The sequence below is a fragment of the Lathyrus oleraceus genome, chromosome 4, assembly GCF_024323335.1.
Source record: "Lathyrus oleraceus cultivar Zhongwan6 chromosome 4, CAAS_Psat_ZW6_1.0, whole genome shotgun sequence".
Taxonomy (NCBI): domain Eukaryota; kingdom Viridiplantae; phylum Streptophyta; class Magnoliopsida; order Fabales; family Fabaceae; genus Lathyrus; species Lathyrus oleraceus.
This window is the reverse complement of record NC_066582.1, coordinates 148,631,517-148,643,538: the sequence shown is the minus strand read 5'-3', so window position 1 is coordinate 148,643,538 and position 12,022 is coordinate 148,631,517.

Genomic DNA, 12,022 nt, shown 5'->3' with positions numbered 1-12,022 from the left:
TCTGAAAGTTTTATTTTATAAATGTTGTTCTTCCTATTTCTAGTGAAAAGGATTGTACCATTTTTCTGATTAACAACTTTGCACGTTTTTTGATTAAAAATTATATCATAACCGTTATCACTTAATTGACTTATGGATAATAAGTTATACATTAATCCCTTAACATAGAAGACATTAGAAAGAGAGGTAAGAGATCCATTGCCAACTGTTCCAGATCCTTTGATTCTTCCTTTCTGATTTCCTCCAAAGCCTACGAAACCAACATATTGAAGTTCCAGGTTTTGGAACATATGCTTTCTTCCCGTCATGTGTCGCGAGCAGGCAGAGTCCAGGTACCATGATTGGTGTTTTAACTCTGCTGCATAGGACATCTCTTCAGAGTCAGATTCTCTTTCAGATGAACTCCTAGAGGTAGTGGCCATGAATGCTACGTTTGCTTGCTCCTCTTCAGAACCAGGTTCTGATGCTTCAAATTCAGAGTCGTCCCATGTTGCCATGAGTCCTTTCTTATTTGCTTTGAAAGAGTTATTCTTGAAGATTTCCTTTCTGGAGCTATCCTTCTTTAGATTTGGTCATTCATTTCTGTAGTGTCTAGGCTCTTTGCATTCATAACATGTCACTTCCTTGTTGGGTCTGCCTATGGAAGTTGAATCTGGACGTTCTCCCTTCTATCTGGGCCTTCTGAAGTTGTTTTGTCTTTTTCTCCAAATTTGTTTGATTCTTCTTGAAAGAATATGTAAGACCCCAATTTTGACCCTAAGATCCCTCATGCAATTTCATCATATGCATCAGCATTGGGATCATACCTTGGCATCCTCCTTACCCCTCTTTCATTGGGTTTATTTTGGGAGAGATCACAAAGTACTATGTGATTGTATCATACTTATATATTATCATTTTACTAACCAAAATACCAAAAATATGTCTTTGCACTTGCCTAACTCTTTTGTAGGTAGGGCATGATCCCTATTGATCTATCAAGTTCATATCTAGCATTTGAGACCCTCATGGCTAAGAGCACAACCAAGGATTGATCCACAATGTCTATAAGCATCATATATGAGTCCCAATGATATCTACATGTTATTTTGATCAAGATTTCTTCAAGAGTTTGGAGGTGGTTTGCATTGGAAACCCTAGTTTGTCTAGTTATCTTGAGTAACTTATTCAACAAACTTCCTCACCAATAGATCAAATTTCTCAAGGTACACTCCAAAATTCATCATATTATGCATATATGATCTATAATGAGCCTAAAAAGTCAATAGAATTGCAAGTTAGCAAGTTGGTTGATGGTGGTTGGCCAGATGAATTCATCTGATCAAAACTGGGTCTCCCTAGACCCTATCTCCTACACTTTTCACCATATAAAAATTATTCCAAGAGAAATGTTACTCTAAATGACATTCCAAACAACTTTAATGTTTAAGTCTAGAGTTAATTTTGCTTGGAAAGTCATTTTCTATGTTGAAACATTATAGGTCATTTTGTCTAAACCCTAATTTGAAAGTCAACTTCATAAGGCCATAACTTGCTCAAATTTTATGAGATGAAATATTTACAAGTTGCACAATCCAATTTAATATGTCTACTTCAACTTTGATGTATGGAGTGAAATCTAAATCAACTTTTATGAGCATGTGATATGAGGATACATTATAGGTCATTTTTTACCAATACCATTGAACAAGTGATTTTCCTCAACTTCAAAAATGCATAACTCTCTCATTCTAAATCCAAATGATGTTATATTGTTGACCATTTTAAAGGTCTTTGAAATATCTATAACTTTTATGAAGACACGTTTCTCATTTGGATCTCACATAAAAAGTTTAGTAAGGTGGAACATTGAGGTATATGACTTGACACTTAGAAAATGTTTCAACATGTTGAAATTTCCAAACTTCCACCTCAAAATTCACCTTGATCCAAGTTCCAAATGGAAACGTGTTCAACATAAGAGTTGTTCCTCTTGATCTAAGATTTCCAAAAAGTCATAATTCATTCATTTTGGACCAAGTTTGCTAGGGATGTGCATGGTTTTAATAGGCCTGCATCAATGGTGGAAATCAAAACTTCAAATGACCATTTTACATTGCCTTACCATTCAAGCTTCATTCCAATCTCATTTCAGATGCATTTGGACCTAATTGGATTGTTTCATGGGTCTGCACATGCACATGCAAGATTGTGCATGACATTGCCAAATTTGGAAGAAACTTGAAGTGTGCAAATAACACTTTCAAATGCTATAAATATGGACTCTCTGAGCTCATTTGAAAGGATCCTTGCGCGCCAGCTTTGCCATCTTTCTTTAAACCCTCACAATTCAAAGGAAAACCTGATAATTTTCACTTGAAAATTGAGTTTGAATCTCACTGTTTGGAGATTCAAAAACTCCAGGATCCAAAGCTTCTTTACATTCCTAATCCACTTCTGCAAGTCATTGGAGCAAGATCAAACAAGAATTGAAGCAAGGAAGAGCAAGTTCTGCACAACATTGAAGGTATTTATAAAAAAAAACTCTTCTCTTTGATTCTCATCAAACTCTTGGATTTTTGGTTGTCTGAAGTCCTACCAATGTAGGCAAGAAGATTGAGTTGCTTTGAGGTCAAATCGAAGTAACTCAGTTGACACACCTCAAAACTCAACTCCTCATATCTTTATATATGTTTGGAGTTAGTTGAAATTGAGGTCATATTCGTACTCTACGCCATTTTTTCTTTCAGATCATGTCCTCCTTTTTCATTTATGTGATGGTGATGACTGAACCAGTCCGGTGAGGTTCGTCTGGGAAGGTGACCAGAGGTTTAGCGCCGGTGATGTGTTGGACAGGTTCTGAGCCACATGATCAACTCAAAATGTTTTAATCTCGTGTGTTGCTTGTAAATACCACTTGTGTTACACGTTGACTAGTGACTATGGTGGAAAGCGTGATGAGGACCACTTGATCTGCCACCTCAATTAATGAGGGAGATCAAGTGGTCCACATTTTTTTGTATTTTCTGATTTTCATTTTATTCCTTTGATTTTCATTAATTCATATTAATTTTAATATTGATCCAAAAAATATGAGAGTTTCACCAAAAAAATTTAAATAAAATCCTCTTTCATATTTTGAATTAAAATTATTTTTTGGATCATTATTAATATTTTTCATGATTTAATTGATTTTATGAATATTTTTTAATTGTTTAAAAATACTTTTAAGTCTCTAAAAATTCTGAAATTTTTTCTCCAAGGTCCTTTGACCTTGTTTTACCTATGATAAATCTCATGGCTATTTCTTTGGTGTTTTGATGAGGTTTTAGGAATTTGACAAACCATATTTAATTTAATGCATTATTTTTAGTATTTTTAAATTGAATAAATGCTAAATAATTGTGTTGAGCCATTTTGATTGTTTGTATAAGTTTGACTTGTGTTGTTGGGCCTTGGTCAAGGTTGATTTGACTTTGTTAAGTTAAGATCATTGGATTTAGGGGATTGATGAAATGTACATTCCATCTCCCAAAATTAATGAATGATCTTAATTTGGTAAAAGTCCTCCTTTGTCCAATTTGAGTTTGATCCACTTCCCCTCCCTCTTCATCGCATTCCCTTTCTTTATGCATTCATGTCATGGACCTATGATATCTCTACATCCTAAGGCTAGTTGATTGCAAAATCAACATAAGTATGGATGAGATTATGCCACCACTTTTGCATATTCTTTTTGTGTGTGGTATGTTTCATGAGCATAGTCCATTATACTATGTCTCTAACATGCATTAACATCAAACTTTTATTGTCCGACCTCAAATAGTTGTGACTTCTACATAAGTCCAATTACGATTGCTTAACATAGCGCTAAATTTTAACACAAAAGGCATAACATTCTAGTTAGTGAGATTGTAAGTCTCCCCTCTTTCATGGTATCGTGTGGAAACTTGGCCTTTTTTCCTTCCTTTGGAAGATGCCTTGGTTCAAGGATCCATGCTTGTGATAAGTGGGTTAAGTGTTCTCCAAAGAATGACTTAAAAATATAAAAAAAGCAAAAGCAAAAGCAATACTAACTTCTAACTCATTAACAACTAACATTTAATTTCAAGTCATTTACTTTAATACACTTTACCATAAACCTTATTCATTTGCCATTATTCATACCATTCTAATTGTTTATGTTAATGTAATTTTCACTTTGTCCATTTGGACCATATTTTGTGATATATTGTGATTGTGAATATTGTGTTTGGTTTGTGTGGTCTTTGACCATTAATGTACATAATAAAAACAAAAACCCTAAAAAATATCTTGTGTGGACTGTTGGTTTGACCTGAGACAATTGGACTTAGAATTTAGGCAACACTCCCTATGCAAAGGACTTTGCCAATGCCAACTTTTATGAAACCAAGTGCTTGCAATTTGAAACTTCATCTGATACATCATTGAAGATCCATTTGGGTTTATCTGCAACATGATCATTGTGAAGCTGTTACTTTGAACTTGTAACTTGTGGAATTCATCTGCTACATGGGCAAATTTGAAGAAACTCATGGAGTTGCTAAGCTTGGATGTGGCTATCTTTATTTGATGCCTTGCTCTTCAAGTTGATATATTTGTGCATTGTTTGTTGCTTGATACTAATTTCCAAGGGAATTTGGGTTTCTATATGACATTCTTGTCTATTGGATTGCAACCATTGTTCAGATCTTTTCAACTCTCAACTTTTAATTTTGTGCTTAGGATTAATCTCTTCATCTCCTTCCCGCTTCTTTAATTTCAAAATCTCTCCCTCCTTTTAAAACTTCTTTGCTTGTGCTTGTTTTCTAAACTTATACCATTTTGTAAATTAGAAACTTTGACCTTATGCCATTGCATTTCCAAACTTCTTTTCTTAATGAAACTTGTAAATATACTTAATTATACTTGACTTAAAATTTTCAAAAGCGAAAAAGAACTAACTCATTCAAACCATCTTTAGGCCTTTGTGCCTTTCAAACTTAAATTTTTGTTAAAAGCAATGCATACACTTTGAAATTTATACCACGAACTACGAGGTTTTGATCCCTCATTTTATGTTGGTATGTAGGCACAAGTCTGAAGGTCTTGCCAAACACAAAAATATAATTAATAAATTCTTTTCTCCTCCCCCAATTCTATTTACTTGCAAATATCATTTGTATAAAAATAAATATGCACACAAGAAATGGCTCCTTAGGAGTACATAGGACACTTTGGGTGTTAACACCTTCCCTCTGTGTAATCAACCCCCTTACCTGTAATCTCTGGCATTTTATTAGTTTTGATTTGAAAACTTCTTATTTTTGGGTTTTGCTCGCACTTTTCCCTTTTCCCTTGGAAACAATAAAAGCGCGGTGGCGACTCTGGTTTTATTGATGTCTTGCTTATCCATAGCTTGATGATCATGAATTTACCGCTACCGAAATTAAGTGGAGACTCTACTGGGGAGTAGTCTCCAATGGGTTTAGCCTACTTTCTTGTATGTATATATTTGTATATTTGATGAATGTATATTTATTTGTATGATAAAATCTGCTTGTTATGCTTGGTGATCTCTGAGTGGTGAGATAAGTTCTAACTCGAACTTGAGTGCAATTAAGATAGGAGGATGGTATAGTCATGTTCGACTTGTGTGGAGTAGTCCTTAGCAAGTTGGCTTGAGATACATCTGTTCAGTGGAGACCCTTTTGGATTTGGAAATATCACACAAGTATTTGTGGTTAGGCATTACTATCTCTAATTTGGGGCCCGAGAAGCTAAGGACCGTAGAAACTTTAACCCCTCTTGGCCTATTTAGGACGTAGTGCGGAGACTGTTCAGGTGTAGACTTGATAATAATTGTTACGCGATACTACACTCAGACGAGTTTCTCTTGAGAATATTATGGGTCAATGAGTCAGTCATCTTAACATATAATATCCGATAAATGGAATTAAGACTCTGGGAACTTTTTAGAACATGATCTACAGGTTTTATCCTTAGTTCACTCCTTTGGGATGTTTCTTACCCATACTCCATGCTCGTGATTTACAACAAACCCTTGATTCTTGGTTGATCCAATCAAGTCTTGTCAATATCAATGGAACTTGGGTGTTGATAAGGTGAAAACCATAATCCACCTAAATGGATGATTGATCTTGACAATGACTCGATTCATCCCTTGACCTTTGTTTGCTTGCCTTATGTGTGATATCTTATTTATGATTGTTGCATTCATGCATTCACACGCATCATAACATTCATCACACGAAAGTTTCAAGGAACTGAGGTATTATTTGCAAATATTTTCAGACCATGGATTATGGACGAAGGAACACTAAGAAGTACAGTTTCAGATCTCCCGACTTGAAAGAGTTAAGGAAGCTTTCATCTTTTGTATTAGATCCCTTGGACTTCAAGCAACGCCATGGGAAGCTTCTATCTATCTTGTCTGCTGATGTGGCTGAAGGACTTTTGAGTGTATTGGTGCAGTTCTATGATCCTTTCTACCGTTGCTTCACTTTTTCGGATTATCAGCTTGTGCCTACGTTGGAGGAGTATGCCCATCTCTCAGGAATACCCGTTTCCAACAAAGTGCCATTTAGTGGATTGGAAGAGATTCCCATATCTCACCTTATAGCTGAAGCTCTTCACCTGAAGAAGTATGAGATAGAGGCTCATTGGGCGAAGAAGGGAGGATTGTTTAGGTTGCCATCTGATTTCCTCATCAAGGAAGCTACTGCCTTTGCTCAAGCCGATGGTGTGGACGCTTTTGAAGCTATATTTGTGTTGCTCATTTATGGATTAGCTTTGTTCCCTAACATTGACAGTTTTGTTGATGTTAACGCCATTAGAATTTTCTTGATTGGGAATCCTGTGCCTACTTTGTTGGGTGATATGTACTTTTCTTTGCATCTAAGTAATTCTAAAGGTGGTGGAACTATTGTTTGTTGCATTCCTCTTCTGTACAAGTGGTTTATTTTGCACTTGCCTCAGACACCTGCTTTTGTGGAGAACAAACAATGTCTACGGTGGTCTCAAAGACTTATGTCTCTCACTAATGATGATATAGTTTGGTATGATCCTTCATTGAGTAGCTTAGAGATTATTGATAGTTGTGGTGAATTCTCTAATGTGCCTCTCATTGGTACACAAGGAGGAATTAATTACAACCCTGCTTTGGCTCGTCGTCAACTTGGGTTCCCCTTGAGAGACAAGCCTAATAACACTTTGTTATAAGGTCTTTTCTATCAAGAGGGTAAATATCCCCAACATTTGAAGCAGAAGATTGTGCATGCTTGGCATAATGTGCATAGTGTAGCACCTCAAATTTGCACCTACCATTATACATACATTTTCATACTAGGTCATAGCATATCATGATCCATTGCATAGCATTTGCATTGTCCCTCAGTTGCCTCAAGTGCAAGCAATCAAGAATTAGGTCAAACTAATCTCCTGATCAGTCAACCAAGCAAGCAAAGGTGTTTCTCAAGGAACCAAAGCCCTAGGGTTTGTCCAACAAGTTCACATGACTAGGAGGTCTATTTGAAGTGTTCAAGGCAAGGGTTGAAGACTTGGAGGTCATCAGTTTATGCACAGACAGTCAAAAACCCTAGAAAGTCAACTGTCAGTCAAGGCAGTGGATGGTGGCCATTCTTGTGGAATTTGGGCACCATGGTCAATAATCAAGAGTTCATACAACTTGGGACATCATTTGAAGTCAAGTCCTCAAGGAATTAGGGTTTGGAAGTCATCAGTCAATGCACAATCAGTCAGAAACCCTAAAAGTCAACTGTTGGTCAACTGTCTATTTAATCAGTGATTTGATGATTGGAATTGGTTTGTGAGAGTTCATTCATGTCCAAATAGTCATCATATATCATGCCAAACACCATCATGGAAGAATTTGAAGCCAGATCATGAATTTCCCAAAATGGAAACTGGGCCTGTAACTGAAACTTACTAAAAATGGAAAGTTTTGATCCTCAAACTTACATCATGATACAAGCCTCAAATGAATTTTTGCCCAACATGAAAGTTGAAGATCTTGTTCTCCCATTTCCAAAAAGTCCTAGAACTCTCAATTCCCATGTGTGGTTGGCAAGTTACGATCGAATCGATTTCAGAAAATCTTGAACTTCAGAGGGCCATATCTCCCAAACCGTTTGGCCAATTTTGGTGGGGTTTTTTCCTACAAGTCACATTTGATCCCCTCTTTCCAAAAATATAAATTTCATGAGCCAAAACTTCACCAATCAAAATGGCATATTTTGACCTTTTTCATTCAAATGTAAGTTTGACCAAGAGTTGACTTTTTGATTCAAACATTTTTTCAACATTTGGCCAATTGGAACAGCTCATAAATGTCATTTAGAATGTGTTTGCAAAGTCAAATTATGCAGCACATTTGAATCTATACTTGGTTGCTTGAATTACAAGAAAGGTACAAATGCACCATACTTGTCCATGCCTTGCCTTGTACCTCAAAAGGACAGCAATTATGCAGCATTTCTTCTGTCCTTAGAGCCTCATTATGCAGCAAAATAAACAATTGTACATATAGCCATGCCTCACTTGCTTAAATTTTGGAAAGGACACTTCCACTCCATGCTTCAAACAATGCCTTGCACTGTCCATAGCAGATTTTGATCCACCTTTTCTGTCATGAGGACATAGCAGCAACAACACAAGAGAACACACTGCAGACTTCACTCACCCACTTTGCTTTTGCACTTTTGAAAAGACCTATCAAACTAAAAAGAACAAAAAACATTTTGCAGAAAAAACAATACAAAACAGCAGGGCATTTTTCTTATTTGCAATTCCTGTAAAAAAGGGAACCTTGCCCTCACTGTTCTGTCAAAAAAATGCAACAAACCACCTGCTAACAGCCACAAGCCATGACCAACTGCACTCACCCTTGGCCTTGCACATTGTTCTGCACCATTTCCCTGCCATAACAAAACCCTGCAGCAGCATAATCCAACCTTACTTGGCAACCAACAAACCTCATTCATTCCCAACCATCCCACTTGCATTTACCAAAAAAAACAAAAACCAACCTTTCACACTCCTCTCCAACTCACCCTGCTATTGGCATTGCCTTAGTCCTGCCCAAAGACACCAACATAACACTGCAGCAGAAAATTGGATTCAGCTGGCCCTCACCTTGTTTCTTCTGTCAAGAACAAAAGGCACCTAAACCAAAGCCCTTGGCCATTTCTTAAAAGAAAACCTGTCACAACATAACACTGCAGCAAGAACAACCCTTGGCCCTTGCTCAAAACCACACTCATCCAAAACTGATCCCTGCACTGCATCTAAAAAAAAAAGGCTGTCAAGACACTGCAAGACAACAGCATCCATGAAGAAAACAGGATACATTGGCATTTGTTTTTGAGGCTGCTGAGATCAAAAAAAAGGGAACCCAGCTGTTAACTTCATTGGCATTTTTTCCTGTCATCGAAAAAAAACAAGCCACTGCAGCAGAAAAGCATAGATGAACCTTGCCCTCATTTTGTTATCTCTCTGTCAAAGAACACAAACAGACTAGGATTGGCTGCAACAGGACCAACAAAAAACTCATTCATTGAGATTCACCCTGCCATCCTGCATCTTAAAAGTCTTAAAAACACTCACTCCAACTTACCTGCTCTTTTCATTTTCTGTCTTAAGTTTTCCAAAGACTGAACCTTGGCCTTGGCTTTCTCACATCTTTGTCATTTGCAAGCCTTAATGACAGCCACACAAGATTACTTGGCCAAAATAGAAAACTCACTTTGGCATTTCCTTTTTCTGTCCAAAATACCAAAGAGCAAAACCCTGCATTGACATAACTTCCACCCTCATTTTCCTGTCACAAACAGCAGGGCTTTTCATCCTTTTGCTGTCATTTTTGAAGCACAATTAACACCACAAACACATCAAGCCAAGGAAAATTCATTCATGCTCAAAAGCACCTTTGACCATTTCCAAACTTCCAATGAACCTAACTTGGCCTTGCTTTAAACAACCATCAAACACATTTTCTGTCATTTGAAAATACTGCTAGCAGCCACTTGGTCAAGAGAAAAACACAAAAAACTCACTCAAGGCCAACTTCATCATTCATCAAAAACACAAAAAAAACTCATCCATGACAGTCCAGGATTGATGCCAAAACAAGCCATCTCAAGCAAAACAACATTCATCATTCATCATTGGAGAGTTTCTAAAGCATCAGTTTCAGGCTAAGAGGACCAAACAACAACTGTTTCTCATTCTGCTTCAAAAATAGGTAAAATTTCGACCCTCTCTATTTCAAAAACCATGACATGTTTTGAATAGGTCTTTCATTGCTGAGTTTAATGATGGCCTTAGTTTTGGAAATGGTTGAGTTATCATGAAGATGTCTTGAAATGAACATTGATGATCCAAACTTGTCTCACTCATTGCTCTTTGCCTAGCTCGAATTATCGAAAATCAATGCTTGAATGTTGTTGTATGATGTTTGATGAACACCATGGTATAACCAATTTCGATTTCTGGGCAAAATTGAGAAACACGATTTGGAATGGTGAAACCCTAGCCTGTGAATTTCCCAGTTTTCTTCCCATTTTCGTGTTGCCTGGCCTTTCACTCACCAACCAATGAAATTATTTCATTCTGGGCCAAAAACGGCACCGTTTAGTTTAAGTGAATCAAATATTACAAAAATGCCATTTTCCCAAATATTGATTCAATTAATTTCACATTTTAATTACCAATCTTCCAAAATTCATAACTTGCTCATTTTTGATCCAAATTCAATGGGATTTTTTGTGTTGTGTTCATCATGATCTCTACTTTTTTATCATTATTTTTCCAGAATTTTTGGATGGTTGGTTTTTAAATGGCCTTAGGGTTTGTGACATGTGACCAAATTTTGTACACCTTGCCAAATCAATTGTGAAATGATGAGAATGTATCCAATGGCTCTCAAATTTTTTGTGCTTAAACTAGACACATTCATGGTGATTTTGATGTAAAGTTTGTGAATTTACCATTTGTGGTTTGTGAGTTATGATTTTTTTGAATTAGGGTGTGACAATTTGTGTCACACCATTGATGTCCAACTTCATGATTTTCATTGCCATGCTTCTTGACCTCCAAATGACTTGATTTTTTGCATGAACCTACTCTTGTATGTCTAGATTACATGTGAATTTTATTGGATTTATTTGAACTATTTTCCATTTGTTTGAGATTTTTCCTCCCTGCCTAGTCAAATGTTGACTTTGTGTGACACATGTTCCCATTTCATTTGTGAAATTCTCATACTTTATTGGATGGACATGAAATTTTGCATGAGATAACTAGACATCCTTATCTTTACCATGGCTTTAGTCCCATTCATTTATCATACACCATTCTTGACTTATGCTTTTTCTAAGTTGATGCATGTTTGGTTGACTTCATTGAGCATGTTCAAATTTGCTTTGACTTTCTGATTTTTATTGACTGCCTTCCACTCATCCAAATGGGATGAAATTTGACATGCTTACCATGCTATGTGTTAGGTTTGATCATGATTTATTTGATGATTTTTGGAAAATGTTTAGATTGCTTTTGAGTTAAGTCTTGCTGTTGACTTATATGAGCTTCTGTTTGCCATATTTTGACCTAAACTGTTCATGAAATGATGATAGTGATTGATATGAGTGTGAATCCAATTGGGTTTGTTTCTTGAATGCTTAAATTTGACTTTGATTGGATATCCTTTGCTGTTTTGACTTTCTCATTCACTTTTGACCCTAGGCTTGCCCTAGTGGTCCTGTTACTCACCTTTGAGTTTGTGATTTCAGGTTGACCATCCAATGGCCATTGAGACCAATTTTTTTGATTGAGCTTACTCAAGTATCATTGTCTAACCTCTTTTTTTTGTAGGTGGCTTGGCTCACATGCCATAAGCTTTGTACCCTGCACATCCATGTGCCTCTAATGGACTGATGTTGTCTGTTTCTGTTTGTTTTGTTTGAAGTTGTATACTAACATCTGCTTGACTGTTTCAGGTGCTTTA